Source organism: Eublepharis macularius, chromosome 9, assembly GCF_028583425.1.
Source record: "Eublepharis macularius isolate TG4126 chromosome 9, MPM_Emac_v1.0, whole genome shotgun sequence".
NCBI lineage: Eukaryota > Metazoa > Chordata > Lepidosauria > Squamata > Eublepharidae > Eublepharis > Eublepharis macularius.
Genome location: NC_072798.1, coordinates 87224239 through 87240528, shown reverse-complemented (window position 1 = coordinate 87240528; position 16290 = coordinate 87224239).

Genomic DNA, 16290 nt, shown 5'->3' with positions numbered 1-16290 from the left:
CAGAAGTGGATCCCTGCCAATCTGTGAAATGAGTTCTCAGCAAGGAACTTGCCATGTATAACTGATTGAAAGGTCTTGTGGCAGACCCAGACATAACTTGCGGACTTTGTTATCATGTAGTTAAGCCCTGAGAAAGCATGCCTGCCTCACCATATCCCACCAATGAGCTTGGTGTCTGTGTTGGGATTTGAACCATGTCTATCCAATTCTAGAGCAAAAATCTACTATACCATGTTGTTTCTGAAACTCCTCCTTCCTCACGATTATCCATTTTTTATCTTATTTTAATAAGCGATAAAATTGCCATCAAAACCCAATGCAAAAGAGACCAGAAGTTATACTTATTATTTATTAATAATCAACAATAATCGATAATAATACTATTTATTATTTGTTAGTATTATTTATTAAACCAAGTTAATTATCAAAAGTCCCAAATACATTTTGGCTATATTGCCCTTCTGAGGAACATTTGCTGATAAAGATAACTATTTGTAAAAGAAATCCAAACTGGCTTCACTATCTTAAAGAGTGTCCTTTCTTAATCACACAACCTGATTCTAGGTATGTTTACTCTGAAGTAAATCTACTGTGTTTATGGAGCTACTTAGAAGTGAGAGGACGTAGGATTGCTACTTTAGGCTGTACTTTAAACTCAGCCCATCTCTGTTGGGCGAACAAACTGTTTACCTTCTATTGTATTTTTAATATTGTTTAATATTGTTGTTGTTAGCCACCCTGACCTGCTCACGAGGAGGATGGGATATAAATCTAATAAGCAAGTAAGTAACTGCATTAATTAGAGAAAGGACATTAGTTAACTTCTTGACTGAATGGAAACCGTTAATAGACTTTTTGCATGAAATAGATAACAAGGATTTGTTGACATCTGGATTTATGGATTAAGAAACATGAATAATAGAAAAAAAGAGGGGTTTTTTGACTAACTTAGAATAAATGGGACTCTAGACATGATATATACTTGTTGCAGATAAAATCGGAACTCAGCTTGTAGTGTAATTTAGGGGGCGTTGTTTTCTGTTTTTTTTTCCTCTTAATTTCATAGATATATGTATTGTTAGTGTGTCATGTTTAGAATTCTGTGTTTTTTCTTATTCTCTATGTTTATTGTTTATGATGTTATGGTGTTATAGTTTATAGTTTAAATAAAGAAAATTGAAGAGTTAAAAGGATATAAATCTAATAAAATAAATACAACATCACATAACTGAATGTGCAGTTGGTCTGAATGCCGAAAGTCCACATTACTTCGATTTGAAGGAGAAAGGGGAAATTGGGTAAATATAATACAAAAAAAAATGCTAATGAATCTCCCCCAATGCCAGCCCCCTGGATGTGATGTTTGCATTATTCTAGAATATTGTATGACAAACACTACAGAAATGATTAGTTCAATTTCTCCATTCAGATAAATCCCAGGAGATCAAAGTAAAACCTCACTGCTGCCCGTTAAATAACAGGAAACATACGGTTAAGGAAATGTTAACATGTTTAGATAAGCTTGTTTTCATAAAGAGACTAATAAGCCAAAGTGATTGGGGTCGAGGCATTACCATTTTATCTGCATTGAGGTTTATTTTGCCTAAAAAACATAATGGGCCCCAAATCTTGCTATAATTAAACCCTGAACTGTACAAGCCAAAATACATTAATGGAAACTGAGCATTGAACACAATGTGAGCTTTTCCCTCCATTCAAATTATGCATGTAACATGAGGCAAAACATCAGAGATGGATACTGCAGGAGGCAAAAAAATGTCCATAGCATTTTAAGTCACTTTATATTAGACAGTGGAGTAATGAATTTGTGAAAGAGGGTCTCTTTTTTACATTCATAATTATAGAGCCGAACAGATGGTGAAGAGGTAGTTCAAAGGAAGAGAGATCCATTAAATTAAATGATCACATTGCCAGCAAGCCCTGAATGGAAGACGGGCAAATTCTGTTGCTTCTTTGGTAGAAAATAATAGGGCAAAAAGATATGTGGTCTGTCATGGACCTCTTTCAAAGTGGCAACTTGCAAGTCGAGGGAATGTTCAGAAAGGTAAAAAGAGATGGTGCTCGCAAGGACAGGATGCACATGGAAATTATTTAGGAGACGCAATCAGTTGAAAAACAATTTGTTACAAGGCAACACTGCTGCCTGATGAGGGGACCACGGGAGTTCCGAACATTTGTGCATGTGATCCAGCTCTGCTCTGTAGCTTTGGAGTTAAGCAACATTCTCTTACCTTAAGTCACAGGTTAATAAACCCTTTTAGGTGGCAGCCCGAGAAGAACTGTAGTCTATGCTCAAGGCAAGCCCTCAGGGAGTGCAACCCTTAGGCCAGAGTAGTTCTCCTAGATGCAGGCAGAAAATACCCCCTTTGGATGTATCTTTCTACCTCTGAAAGCCAAGTTTGGTGTATAGGATGTCTGGCCTTTGTACAAGAAGGCTTTTTTCTACTGTCATGATGACATCATGAGAAGAAGAAGATGACCATGTAATGAGAAAAAAAAGGACAAGAAGAATGTGTTCTTAAGTCGCAACTGATTCATGGCAACCTCAACCATGGGGCATTCAAGAGATGAGCTAGGGTTGCCAGCCTCCAGGTAGTAAAGAAACAAGGCCCCAGGAATGAAAATCAAGTCACTTAAAAGCACCAGTACTAGGTATAGAACCAAAACAAGATATAGTTTTTTCTAATCAGTAATCTTCATGATTGTAAATATGAAGATTACTGATTAGAAAAAAATATGTATCTTGTTTTGGTTCTATACCTAGTACTGGTGCTTTTAAGTGACTTGATTTTCATTCCTGGGACCTTGTTTCTTTTCTACTGTTTCCTTCCCAAGGAATACCTCTTGTTTGTTTGTTTATAGCCTCCAGGTAGTGGCTGGAGATCTCCTGGAATTACAACTGGTCTCCAGGCCACAGAGATCAGTTCACCTGGAGAAAATGGCTACTTTGGAGGGTGGAGTCTATGGAATTATGCTATGCCAAGGTCCTTTCCCTCCCCAAACCCCATGTTCTCCAGGTTTCACCCCCCAGAGCTCCAGGAATTTCCCAACTTGGAGCTGGCAACCCTATGAGCAGAGGTGGTTTGCCATTCAAGAGATGAGCAGAGCCAGTTTGGTGTAGTGGCTATGAGCGCAGGACTCTAATCTGGAGAGCTGGGTTTGATTCCCCACTCCTCCACTTGAAGCCAGCTGGGTGACCTTGGGCTAGTCACAGTTCTCTGGAGCTCTCTCAGCCCCATCCACCTCACAGGGTGTTTTGTTGTGGGGATAATGATAACATACTTTGTAAACCACTCTGAGTGGGCATTAAGTTGTCCTGAAGGGAGGTATATAAATCGAATATTGTTATTATTTATTATTATTTCCTCTGCAAAGCAGCCCCTTTCTTCCTCAGTGATCTCCCGTCCAAGTGTTGACCGTGGTCAGCCTTGCTTAGCTCTGCTTAGCTCAAGATCTTGTGAGCTGAGGTTAAGCTTGGCTATCTGGGCTGCTAGCCAGGCTATCCAAGCTGCTGCCATGGGAAGGCATGTTTTAATTATCCTAACTATGACTAATTTCATTGTCTGAATGGGGACTACTTCACTAAAGTTAGATGTTAAGGGTACATCTAATCACAAAATTTATTAACAGCAACAACAGCCAGTTTGGTGTAGTGGTTAAGAGAGGCAGGACACTAATCTGGAGAGCCGGGTTTGATTCCCCACTCCTCTGCTTGAAGCCAGCTGGGTGACCTTGAGTTCTCTCAGCCCCACCCACCTCACAGGGTGATAATAACACATTTTGTAAACCTCTTTGAGTTATCCTGGAGGGCAGTATATAAATCCAATTTTATGTTATTATTTTTAACTGTAGTTTAAGTGGTCTATGAATGTGGACTTCTTGGCTTCGCTCTGCCTTGTTCCCTGGCATTGCCCTAGCTGCAATGCAGGCCAGCATACTAGTGAGGTCTTTGCAGAGTAAGGAGGGGTGCAAAAGTGATGAAAACTTGCATCTGCATCAATTTAAGGTGCTCGTTATAACATCCTTCATGGCCTAGGTAGGACCCACATATCTGAAGAACCATCTCCCCTCACGTATACCATGCATCAATTACAATGCATCAATTACGATGTTTATGGCATTGTTTATGGAAATATCCTTGATATTGACTATACTAATCTCACACTGTGTAATCTGCCTTGAGTCTCAAAGAGAAAAGTGGACTATAAATGACATAAATAAAAATAAATAAAATAAAATGTTCCAGTTACTTCCTTCTACATGTCCACTCTCTGGCATCTACTAGAACCTGGTCCTTTTCCATAGTCCTTCCCTCTACCTTGTCGAACAGACTTTCTAAGGAGGTGAGGAGGGAACCATCTTTACAAGTCTTTAGAAAGTGCTGCAAAGCTGTTTTATTTTGTAGGGCTTTTACAGAGGTTTAAGCTGCAGGCCTTTTCTTCAGGACAAGAGCTAATGAGGTTTTATTGTTTGGTACGTTGTTTCAATTTAGAATTGTAAGCCACTTTGAGTCCCAAGGGAAAGGCAGGGTATAAATATTTTAATAATTGAATGAATGAATAAGATATGCCCTGCTGGATTAGACCAGTGATATATCTAGTCCAGCATCTTTTCTCACACAGTGGGCAACCAGTTACTCTTGAGGGCCACCAGTAGGGCATAGAGGCCAAGTCTTTCACCTGAGGTTGCCTTCAGGCTCTGGTATTTACAAGTTTACTGCCTCTGCATAAAGAGGTTCCCTACCGACCTTCAACGAGTAGGGTATCACTGCATATATGCCACTTTTATGTAGTGGTTAGGAGTGGCAGGACTCTAATCTGGAGAACTTAGTTTGATTCCCCACTCCCCCACTTGAAGCCAGCTGAGTGACCTGGCGTCAGTCACTCTCTCAGAGCTCTCTCAGCCCCACCCACCTCACAGGGTGATTGTTGTGGGGATAATAATAATATACTTTGTAAACCGCTCTGAGTGGGCATTAAGTTGTATATAAATCAAATGCTGTTATTATTACTACGACTACTAATAGTACTACTACTAGTAGTACTGCTACTTAATTTTCCATAATTTTAGAGGCAGCCATCAAAGGGAAAAAAAACTCAGGGCAGCTAAATGAAGCTTATCAAAAGCACCTTTGCTTAAAGAATGTCTCATCCAGATCTGGAACGTGGAAGAAAAGGCAAAAGTGACAAAGTATGTTCAGCTAAGAAATGAGAAAAACCAACAGATTGTACAGCCATGGAGCCATTTGTTAAGCTCTTGGTCCTTTGGAATGGCCTGCCAGAGTGAGTGTAGAAGGTGCCTGCCTTCACTGGGTATATTTAATAATAATAATAATAATAATAATAATAATAATAATAATAATAGTAGTAGTAGTAGTAGTAGTAGTAGTAGTAGTAGTAGTAGTAGTAACCATAATAATCGTAATAATCATAATAAAATTCAATTTATATACTGCCCTTTATGACAACCCACTCAGAGTGGTTTACAAAGTATGTTATTATTATCCTCACAACAATCACCCTGTGATGTGGATGGGGCTGAGAGAGCCCTGAGAGAGCTGTGACTGACCCAAGGTGTATGAGACAGTTTCAGAGGGTGTTTGGTGAATTTATGCAGATTTGGCCGTGTTTTTTAACTGCATTTTAATTTTGTTAATGGAGACTTTAGGATTGCCCACTTTGGTTTGGGAAGTGGTTTGTGTCCCTGTAATTTGTTGCTGCCATGAGTCCAAGAAATGTGATGGATAACTATTTTTTGTCGTTGTTAAAGAAGTATACAATGTAAATTTGGATACTTAAAATGTATTTTATATTGTTGGAGATATTTTTGGCTCTGTGTCAAATGAAGAGGAAAAAAAAGTAAAGAAGGAAAATTGACCCCAAATAAATGCATTCAGTGCTAGACAATGTTTTGCTATTTTAGATAACAATAAACATAGGGGGGGAAATAAAATCATTGTAGGCGTTTTCTTCATATCAATGTATTCCCACACTCAAGAAGTGCTTCACTACTCTAGGAAATAAACAAGTACTTTGGGATTGTTGACGCTCAGAGCAAAGGGGATGAAAAAGATAGGCAGACATGGGAGGGGGGAAAAAAACATGTCTTGGAGTCCTGAGGTTAAGAGCCATTGATCAAATGGATGTTAAAGTGTGGCACGAAAGAAATCTGTCACACACCGTTCCACACAGCATACAAAAGAGAATTTCCCTGCAATTCAAGGTAATGAGCCCCAACTCAACCAAACACTTCTTCTCTAAACAGAAAGAATCTGACTTCTTTTTTTGTCTTTTGATTTATGTCACGCTTCAAAGGATTTTCATAAGCTGTAGTAATGATCAATGACTCCCCAAAGTTATACTCACACATAGACTTGAGAAGATAAATGTGTCCGATGATGACAATCCATTCTTCTTTCCCTCTTAAATATAAATAGATGGGAAGACAATATTTGAAGTGTCATTCTTTGCTGGTATGACCAAAGGGTCCTGCAATCAGAGATGCAGAGTTAAAGCTTACAATGTGCTTCCATGTTTCAACTGAATCTTGAGCCTAATTTCTCATATTGTTGGTTTTCAGTGCAATCTGCTTTTCTTATGTCTACCTGTCGGACTGGCAAACATGTATGGAGCTTTCTCCTAGAAAGCCATTACCACTAGACAGGTAATAGCAAATAAAACAAACAACTTGTTTAAGCTCACAGATTTCCAGAATAACCAAGAGAAAGTCTGGAAAGAAAAGATATGCTCACTCAAATGGACGCCATGTAATTTCCTTTCTGATCTTTGTTTGCCTTTTTTGCTTGATTCACATTTCTATTTCTATGCACCAAATTTCTTTGAAACAATAAAAGGAAAAAAGACAACAGAAAAGAAAAAAAACCAAAATCAATACAACATGAAAACATCAATGAACAATCTTTAAAACAGCCTGCAAGAGTAACTTGAAAATAATGTGGCCCCCTCCCAGCAGCCATGCCACAGCTTGAGCTGGGGGCCGTGCTTTGCCTCCCTGGATGGAGGAGGAGGAAAAGCGCTGTCCCAGGCATCCAGGACTTGAGCCAGGGGCAGAGACAGATGCCTTAAAAGGTGGCTCCGTCCTCCCAGCTGGCAGTTGCTCCACTCAATTGGCCCACACACCTCACCCTGTGGCAGTGCAGGATTACCCAGCTGCTGTTATAAAGCCTGGTAGGAATCCCCCCCTTTCCCCACATTGGCCAAGAAGGAGAGGAGGTTTTTTGTCTACCTTGTACTGCCAGCAGAAGTTTGAGGTAATTGGCCTGGGTGATGCTGGATAGGCGGTCATGAGCAGGAGAGAGTTTGGGAATAGGAAGCAGCCAGTGAGTACCCCCTTGGCAATTCCCCATAGGTGGGAAAATGGGGTCTGATAGGAGCAGATGATATGCTTCACGGCTACCACCACCTGTGCAGACTGCCTCCAGGGAACCCCAGGGCAAGTCCTTTCCTCATGCTGTATGGCTGAGGCTTTAGGGGCTTGGAGGGGGGGGGAACCATTTGCCTGGCCAGCAGGGTTGAAGCCATTCTAAGAATGGACCACACCTGGGGCAGTGGAGTTCACCCAGACAGGTTAAGGCAGAGGTCCAAGGTTGACCCCCATGACTTGACCCATACCGCTAGCTGGCCTTTGCCACAGTGAATGGTTGATGTTGTATTTAATAAAGCAGCCCGTAGTCCCAAGCCTTGTGTCTGTCTCCTTCTTCCAACTGGGGAGGGGGGGCAATACCTGCTTGAAAATAAGTTATTGTTTATTTATTTTATTATTTTTTATTATTTTATTATTTATTATTATTTTTACCCAATTGTTCAATACTGATAATGAATGAATGTAGTGTGGTGTAGTGGTTAGAGTGTTGGACTAGGATTTGGGAAATACAGGTTCCAATCCCCACTCTGCCATGGAAGCTTGCTGGGTGACCTTGGGCCAGTCTCACCCTCTCAGCCTAACCTACCTCACAGGGTTGCTGTTGTGAGGAGAAAATGGAGGACAGGAGAATTACATGGGGAGAAAGGAAGGGGTATAAATGAAGTAAATAAATATATAATAAATAAACTGACAAATAAACCAATATTCCTGTGGTGTTCTTCTCATGTCCTTAACTTAATGGCTGCTGATTCAGATGTCTTTAATAATGTGGGACTAGCCAAATCCACAGAGGATAGTTCTATCCACCTCAATTAGCCACAATAGGTAAAAGGAACATTTATGTGGAGAGGCAGTATGCCTCTGAGAACGAGTTGTGGGACAGCAGCAGTGTGGGAAGGCTGTTGTATCATGCTTGTGGGTTTCCTAGAGGAAATTATTTGGCCTCTATGGGACAGGAGATGCTGGACTAAATGAAGCAATGTTCTAAAGCAGTGATGCCGCTGCAGAAAAAGCCATGAGCCAGTTCTTTTCTGAAGGCCGAGGGAGCTAGAGATTGTGCCACCGCAAGTCAGTATCACAGATAAAACTTCTCTGGTAAGTAATTTGATTAGCTAATATCCAAATGCACATCCCTTGGTTCAGTGGAGCAATTTCATGTGTTCAGCTGTTGGTACCAGCTACAGAGAAATCAAGCGATGTAAGCGCATGAGTAAGCCAGGCCTTAGTATAATGTGCATCTCATTCATTTTATTTAGAAAATGTATGTGCTGCCTCTCCAGAGACCTGCTTATGGTAGCTCACGAAGTACAAACAGGCAATAAAATCATAAGAACAACATAAGACTTGTTAGTATTAAAACAAGCCATTAGAATCAAGCCAATGGCATTCAAAACCAAGCCAGGCCATAAAAAACAGCACAAAATAAATACTGAGCAGCCTAAAATGTTCTAAAACAGTTCTCAAAAAGAGACCATAAAACAGCTAAAATAGATAAGACACTTTTTTTTTAATGCTTAGGAAAAAAGAAAGTTTGGACCTGAAGCCAAAAGGGCAAGGTTGGCATCCTCATGTGAGAGGGCATTCCAAAGGTGAGGCGCCATCACTGAAAAGATCGCTACCTGCCTGATCTCTGCAGGTGAGGATACAGAGACCAGGGCTTCAGAAGAGGCTCTTAACTAGACACAGGGGGCACAAACCAGAAAAAACGAACCATGGGGTTTGTGGTTCATGGGGTTTCCACGAACTGGCACAAAACTGGCCCAGTTATGAACCATTTCATGGTTCGTTGGGTTTAAATGCCCCTTTCCAGCAGAGAAAGGGGCATTTAATCATTTAAAGGGCCCTTTCCTGCTGCTTGCAAGGGGCAGGACCCTTTAAACTATCAGCTGTCAGGCGGGGGAATCCCCCCTGCCCCTGCCAACTGATAGTTTAAAGGGAACTGCCACTTGCAGGCATCAGGGCCCTTTAAACTCCCCAAACCCCAGCGCCCATCCCCAGTGCCCCCCATCCCCAGCCCCCACCCTTCATCCCTCAAGCCCCAGCCCCAGCTCCCCACTTACTTTCCCTCTGATGCTGGGGTGGTGGAGGCCTCCTTCGCTGCCCTGCAGGCCTGCACAGCAGAGGAGAAGGCTGAAAATGCCCTTTCCGCCCCTCAAATGGCAGCCGTGACTGCCACTTGAGGGGCGGAAAGGGCTTTTTCGGCCTTCTCTGCTGCCCTGCACACCTGCCTCCTTTGCTGCCATGCAGGCCTGCAGAGCAGCAGAGGAGGCCTTCACTACCCCAGTATCAGATGGAAGGTAATTGGGGGGCTGGGGCTTGGGATGGGGGTGGGGGGCTGGGGCTGGGGGCTGGGGATTGGGCTATTTAAAAGGCCCTGCCGCTTGCAAGTGGCAGGGCCCTTTAAACGATCAGCTGGCAGTTGGTGAGGGGGGCTCTCCCCCTGCCACCTGCCAGCTGATCGTTTAAAGGGACCTGCCGCTTGCAAGTGGCAGAAAAAATGTAAATGGTCATTTCCCCTGAGGAAATGGCCATTTAAACTGGCCCTTTAATACGAACCAAACGAACCAGTAGTCCAGTTCGTGGAAGTTCGTGGAAATGAGCTTCCACAAACCCTAGTTTGGAAACCTCGCACCAGGCTGGTTCATGGGTTTTTTTTGGTTAGTATTTAGAAGGTGGCCTTTAAGTACCCTGGGCCCCAGCTTTTTTGTTCTTAGTACTAGAAATGATGAGAGGGTGTGGTTTGCCAAAAGGAAGGTCACACATGAGATTTTGCCCACAGTTATTTTGGATTTTGCATTCTGATATCAAATGGTCATGTCAAATTATGAAAACAAACAAGAGACTTTTTGAGACACTTTTAAAAGTGTCAGTCACAGCTTCTTGGCCCTCTCTCAGCCTCACCCACCTCACAGGGCGATTATCATGTGGATAATAATAACACATTTTAAAAATCTCTCTGAGTGCCCATTAAGTTGTCCTGAAGGGTGCTATACAAATCAAATGTTATTATTATTCCATTGCAAACCTGATCAGAATTGCACTTTTCTAAGCTGCAATGGACTTAGAAGGGTGCAACTCTATTTAAGGATGGTGTTATATCCAGGCTGTGGTTAGTACAGTGAGGATAATGATAACACACTTTATAAACTGCTCTGAGTGGGCATTAAGTTGTCCTGAAGGGTGGTATAGAAATTGAATGCTGTTATATCATCATCATCATCATCATCATTATTCAAATTATTCAAAACACAATCAGCAATAAGCAAAGGTCACAGGTTATTATTGGTTGGCCTTGCTAAGGTGATACAAGTTTCCACTGGAGACCTAAGTATCAACCAGATAGCGGTGTAATATGTACGCTGTTCCAAGTAGCACCGTCTTTTGTAGTTCTGTAGGTGTTATGTCAGAAAGCTGCAGTTTTTACATAGATCCAGAGGAGTTAGCCGTGTTAGTCTGTAGTAGCAAAATAGTGGAGTCCAGTAGCACCGTTAAGACTAACCAACTGTACTATAGCGTAAGCTTTCGAGAACCACAGTTCTCTTCGTCAGTTTTTCCATATGAATTGCAAATATTTTCGAGATGGTTCCAAGTGTCCCAATGACAATGGGGGCTACTGTTGCATTCTTCTTCCATAGTTGGGTGTTTTCTTCTTCTTCTTCTTCTTCTTCTTCTTCTTCTTCTTCTTCTTCTTCTTCTTCTTCTTCTTCTTCTTCTTCTTCTTCTTCTACTACTACTACTACTACTACTACTACTACTACTACTACTACTATTTTATCCTCAGAACAGCAACTCTGTGAGGTAGGTTAGGTTGAGATTGTGGGACAGGCCCAATTTCACTCGGCAAACTTTTACCACAGAGTGGGGATTTGAATCGGGGTCCCTCCTTCTCTGTCACTCACATCACTATGCCACATGAGCTTTCAGCACCCGACTCTGCTACTGGGATGTGGCTGGTTCCTGGCTGCCTGACTTGCCCTTCCCACCACAGGCATGATTACCTTTTAAACTCCAGCATAAATTGTTAGGCTAGAGACCACTTCCTCAATTGTTAGAGTGAAAAAAACACATTCATTTTAAAGATATCACCAACCTCCTGTTTGGCTTGACGGCATGATGATTCTTTACGATCAGAAATTTGGAGGGGATGGCACTTTCCCGGAAGAGAGGATGTAAAAGAATCCTAAAGTAATGGTTTTGCTGCATGGGCTTGTCTGCATGTTTGGTTTGTAGTTTGTTCAGAGATCAGGAATGTGACATTTCCAGACTTCTGGGAGAAACAGAAGAGCTCATCTAACTTCCTTTCGACTTGCTGATGTCAGCTTCTTTCATGTACACAAGTAGGACCAAGAGTGAAATTCTAACTCAAGACGATGATACCTCCCATCATATTATTTATTTAAAGCATTATAACATTGCTATGCTGCCTTTCTATCTAAATACAATCCCCAAGGGGGCGAACATCCAAACTTTAAAATATTTAAAACATTAAGACAGCATCACCCCGCTTGGAAGAAGAACCAGAAGAGGCAACAGCCCACAGCTCTATGCCGTCCCTTCCTCTTATCTGGCCTGTTCTTTTCACTACCTTATTTGTCCCTACCCTACATCCTATTGATTGGAGCACCATCTCTTGCCACATTCCGCTCTCCCAAACACAATCTCAACCCGCAGGTACCAAAGGACAAACACACTTAAACACTACCACAGTTCAGATGTCAGTGCCCACCTGTTCTGTACAGGGACCACCCGCCAGTACCTGATGTAAGATAAACAATAGAATGGTGTACCTCCCCTTCCCTTCCTCTTGTATAAACATGGTCAGGGCTTTTTTTTCAGCTGGAACGCAGTGGAACAGAGTTCCGGCACCTCTTGAATATGGTGACATGGCTGGTGGCCCTGCCCCCTGATCTCCAGACAGAGGGGAGTTTAGATCGCCTCCACACCTTGCGGCACGGAGGGCAATCTACACTCCCCTCTGTCTGGAGGTCAGGGGGCGGGGCCACCGGCTATGTGACCATTTTCACCAAGGACGATTTAAACTTTAAAAAACTCCCTCCTTGTTCCAGCCTCCCCAAAGTGATGTCATTGTGCAGTCCTGAGTTCCCCCACTGAGTTCCACCACCTCGTTTCCCAGAAAAAAAGCCCTGAACATGGTAGCCAAGGCTCAGTTGTCTTTGGCCATTTTGGCTCCACATGGAGGCAGCAGGATGGTTTGCCAGTCTACTTCAGCTTGGGACAATACTTCAGAAGATTGTCAGGTCCCTGTAGCTCATCAGGTCTCCTGGCTGTGAGTCTCAGAGCCAAGCAACAAGTGACGCCTGACACAGGTTGGACACTTGTCAGCTTCCCTCAAGTTTTGATGGGAAATGTAGGCATCCTGGTCTTACAGCTTGGCTCTCCATTACAGCTGCAAGACCAGGATGCCTACATTTCCCATCAAAACTTGAGGAAAGCTGACAAGTGTCCAACCTGTGTCAGGTGTCACTTGTAGCCTGGCTCATAGATAAAGAGCCACAGGGCAACCACGCTTTGGCTTTTACCCTTCAGCTCTTGCCAGAGGCTCATGCCTCAATTTGATATGATGCCACTGCTATTAATCTGCTGTATTCCAGTCTAGTGCAACGTGCTAGAGATACAAAGCAACAAATCTTTTCATTAAAATAAAATAAAAAAATCTGAAATTTAATGCCAGCCTTGAGCAGGAGAATTCCATGGGAGGGCCTAACTGGCAATGTCACAGTGTCATCAGTGACATCGCTTCTGGCATGACATAGAAATGATGTCATCACATAAAGGGCAACACTCTAGTATTTGCCCCAAACTCCGTGGTTTAACCATAGAGCAAAAGTGCTGCCCTATGTGATGGCATCACTTCTGGGTTGCACCGGAAGCAATATCATTGCTCCCCTAGTGGGAATGAAGAGATGGACAACGTTGTTGGATCTAAGGGCCACTTTATTAAATCAACTTCAACATTAACATTAACCAAACTGTGGCAAGGGTAAAGCGGTACAGGTCAAGCCACGTGGTCACTCACGGACCCCCGCCTTGACCTGTCTGGGCGAGCCCCAAAGCCCTGGGTGCGAGCTATCCAACTAGTTGGCTAGGAGACCCGGCCAGCCAGGCAACATGGTTTCCCCTTCTAAGCTCCTAATCCTCAGCCGTACAGCAGTGAGGCAGGACTTGCACATGGGGTTAACCTAGGCAGCCTGCCCACACACGCTGGCAGCCGTCACAAGCAGTACCAGCCGCTCCTAGCAGGCCCCTCTTCTCCACAAATAGGGAAGCGCCAAGGGTGCTCACCGGCCCGCTGCCTAAAGCCCAACTCTATCCTGCCAGGACACCTAACCAAGCACCACCCCAAGCCAATTCCCGCACTCCTGCAATGGTGTAAGGTAGGCGAAAAAAACCCCATCCCAGGCCAATTAGGATAGGAGGAAAAAATTCCTACCTGGCTCCGAAGAACGGCAACCGGCTATACCTACACCAGAAACAGGGTGAGGAGGGTGGGCCGAGCTCTTCTGCAGCGACTGAAGCTGCATGGGCAGAGCAGCCGAAATGGCTCCTGGCTCCGCCCATGCAGCAAAGCCCCGGATGCCTGGGAAAGCTCCGCTCTCCATCCCAGCAGGAGAGCAATGAACGACCCCCTCCTCAAGCAGCTAAAGCTGCACGGAGGTAGGGTCGAATTGTGCTGCTAGTAGAAGATAATGAAAAAGGGAACTCTCTAGAACAACCAGTATAAAATGTAACCACACTAGAGGGAAAAACGTGACAGCCACAGATAATGAAAAATAGTTACAAAATCTATTTTAAAATAGATTTAAAGCATACACTAGAATGTAAAGTCAATGACTACTCGTAAGGATACATGAATAGAAAAAATACACAAGACCTGAATAACTGTATAACAACAGCCACAATTTAAAAGACTAGATGAATAACATATATTATATGACAGCTGCTAGCAGTGCATCAGATACATTATTATCTTCAGAAATGTGGAATATGCTTGTTCATTCTCATAAAGCCACCTGGAACCATGAAAACGCTACAAATAAGGCATCCTCAACAGTGTCAAAGAAGTCAGACAAGCCATCATACATTCAATACGATGATATTAACATATTTACTTCACATTGATTATACAAAAAGATATAACAAACTAGAAAACAATATATTTACCACCAAAATGCAAAGCTGAAATTTACCAGTTACTCTTTCTCAGTTTCCTGCAATGCAAGGTCACAGCCGTGAAACAACTGCTGACTCACGGCTATTTAGCAGGAATACCCTTTATATTTAAAGGGGCCAAGAATGGTCTAATTAAAGCACCACAAATCCAACTGGCCATTCAGACCATTAAGTCATATAGTGCCCACAGTATGAATCCAAAAGACCAGCCATTGAAGCAGAATGTGATTAATATCACAATGATGTTCAGACCTCTGTATCTTTTCAATAACAAAAAAGAGAAAACTGCTAGAGCTCTGACCAGGGCTTTTTTTCTGGGAAAAGAGGTGGTGGAACTCAGTGGGTTGCCAGCACAGGGGGCAACTCTTGGCGGGAGGTGGTGCCCCTGGTACCACATGTGCGAGCGCAAAGTGCGTGCATACTCCCAGGACAAATGATGTCACTTTGGGTCAGCTGGAACAAGGGGGGAGTTTTTAAAAGTTTAAATCAACCTCGGCGAAAATGGTCACATGGCTGGTGGCCCCACCCCCTGATCTCCAGACAGAGGGGAGTTTAGATTGCCCTCCACGACGCTCCAGTGGCATGGAGGGAAATCTAAACTCCCCTCTGTCTGGAGATCAGGGGGCGGGGCCACCAGCCATGTGACCATTTTCAAGAGGTGCCAGAACTCCGTTCCACCGTGTTCCAGCTGAAAAAAAGCCCTGACTCTTTTCTAAAAATTGTGACACAAGCGGTACCTCTAAAGACTTGTTATTCAACTCACTATGGTGCCCTGTAATTCTAGTTCTCAGAGAATGGCAAGTCTTGACAACATACAAAAGATGGCATGGACATAGATGACACATGTGGAGTTGCAGTTGGAGAAATGCCTTATATTCTACCTACAACCGAGTGCCTGAAAGTTTTAAGCTGTATAGCCTGGGAACAATCCCCACATGTGAAATGTCCCTTAGGGCTCACAATATGTTCCTGAACCCTAACAACAGTCTGCCCCAAGACATCTCCAATGAATGGGCTCTGTCTACTACAGGACGTCTTCTACATCCTGGAATGTCACTGACCAAATGCCAGTGCTTCAAAATGACACGTTTGGTACTATATGCTAAAGGAAAATAGTCCATGGAGAACAGCCAGTTTGGTGTAGTGGTTAAGAGCAGCAGGACTCTAATCTGGAGAGCCGTGTTTGATTCCCCACTCCTCCGCTGGAAACCAGCTGGGTGACCTTGACAAAGCCTTCGATCTCTTTTAAAACTCAGTTTCCCAGATAACATTGCAACTCCCTTCACATGCTCCTCCTCGTGTAATTTGTCTCTTGTAGCTTGGATCTTAGAGTGGAACTACAAGTGACAAAAGGCACAGATTGGACACTTGTCAGCTTCCCTCAAGTTTTGATGGGAAATGTAGGCAGCTTGGCGGAATGTTGGACAAGTGACAGTTGAAAAGTCCATTGGACAGCAGTCGGAGAGCCAAGCTGCAAGACCAAGACGCCTACATTTCCCATCAAAACTTGAGGGAAGCTGACAAGTGTCCAATCTGTGCCTTTTGTCACTTGTAGTTCTGCTCTTAGATATCAGAGTATTAGATTCAGCCTGATTCCTCTGTGGGGACAAGGAGTTGCATTTAATATGGAAGAAAGAATTATAAAGCAGGTTCTTATATAGCTGGCAGGATGATGCATATTGTAACAAAGAATTT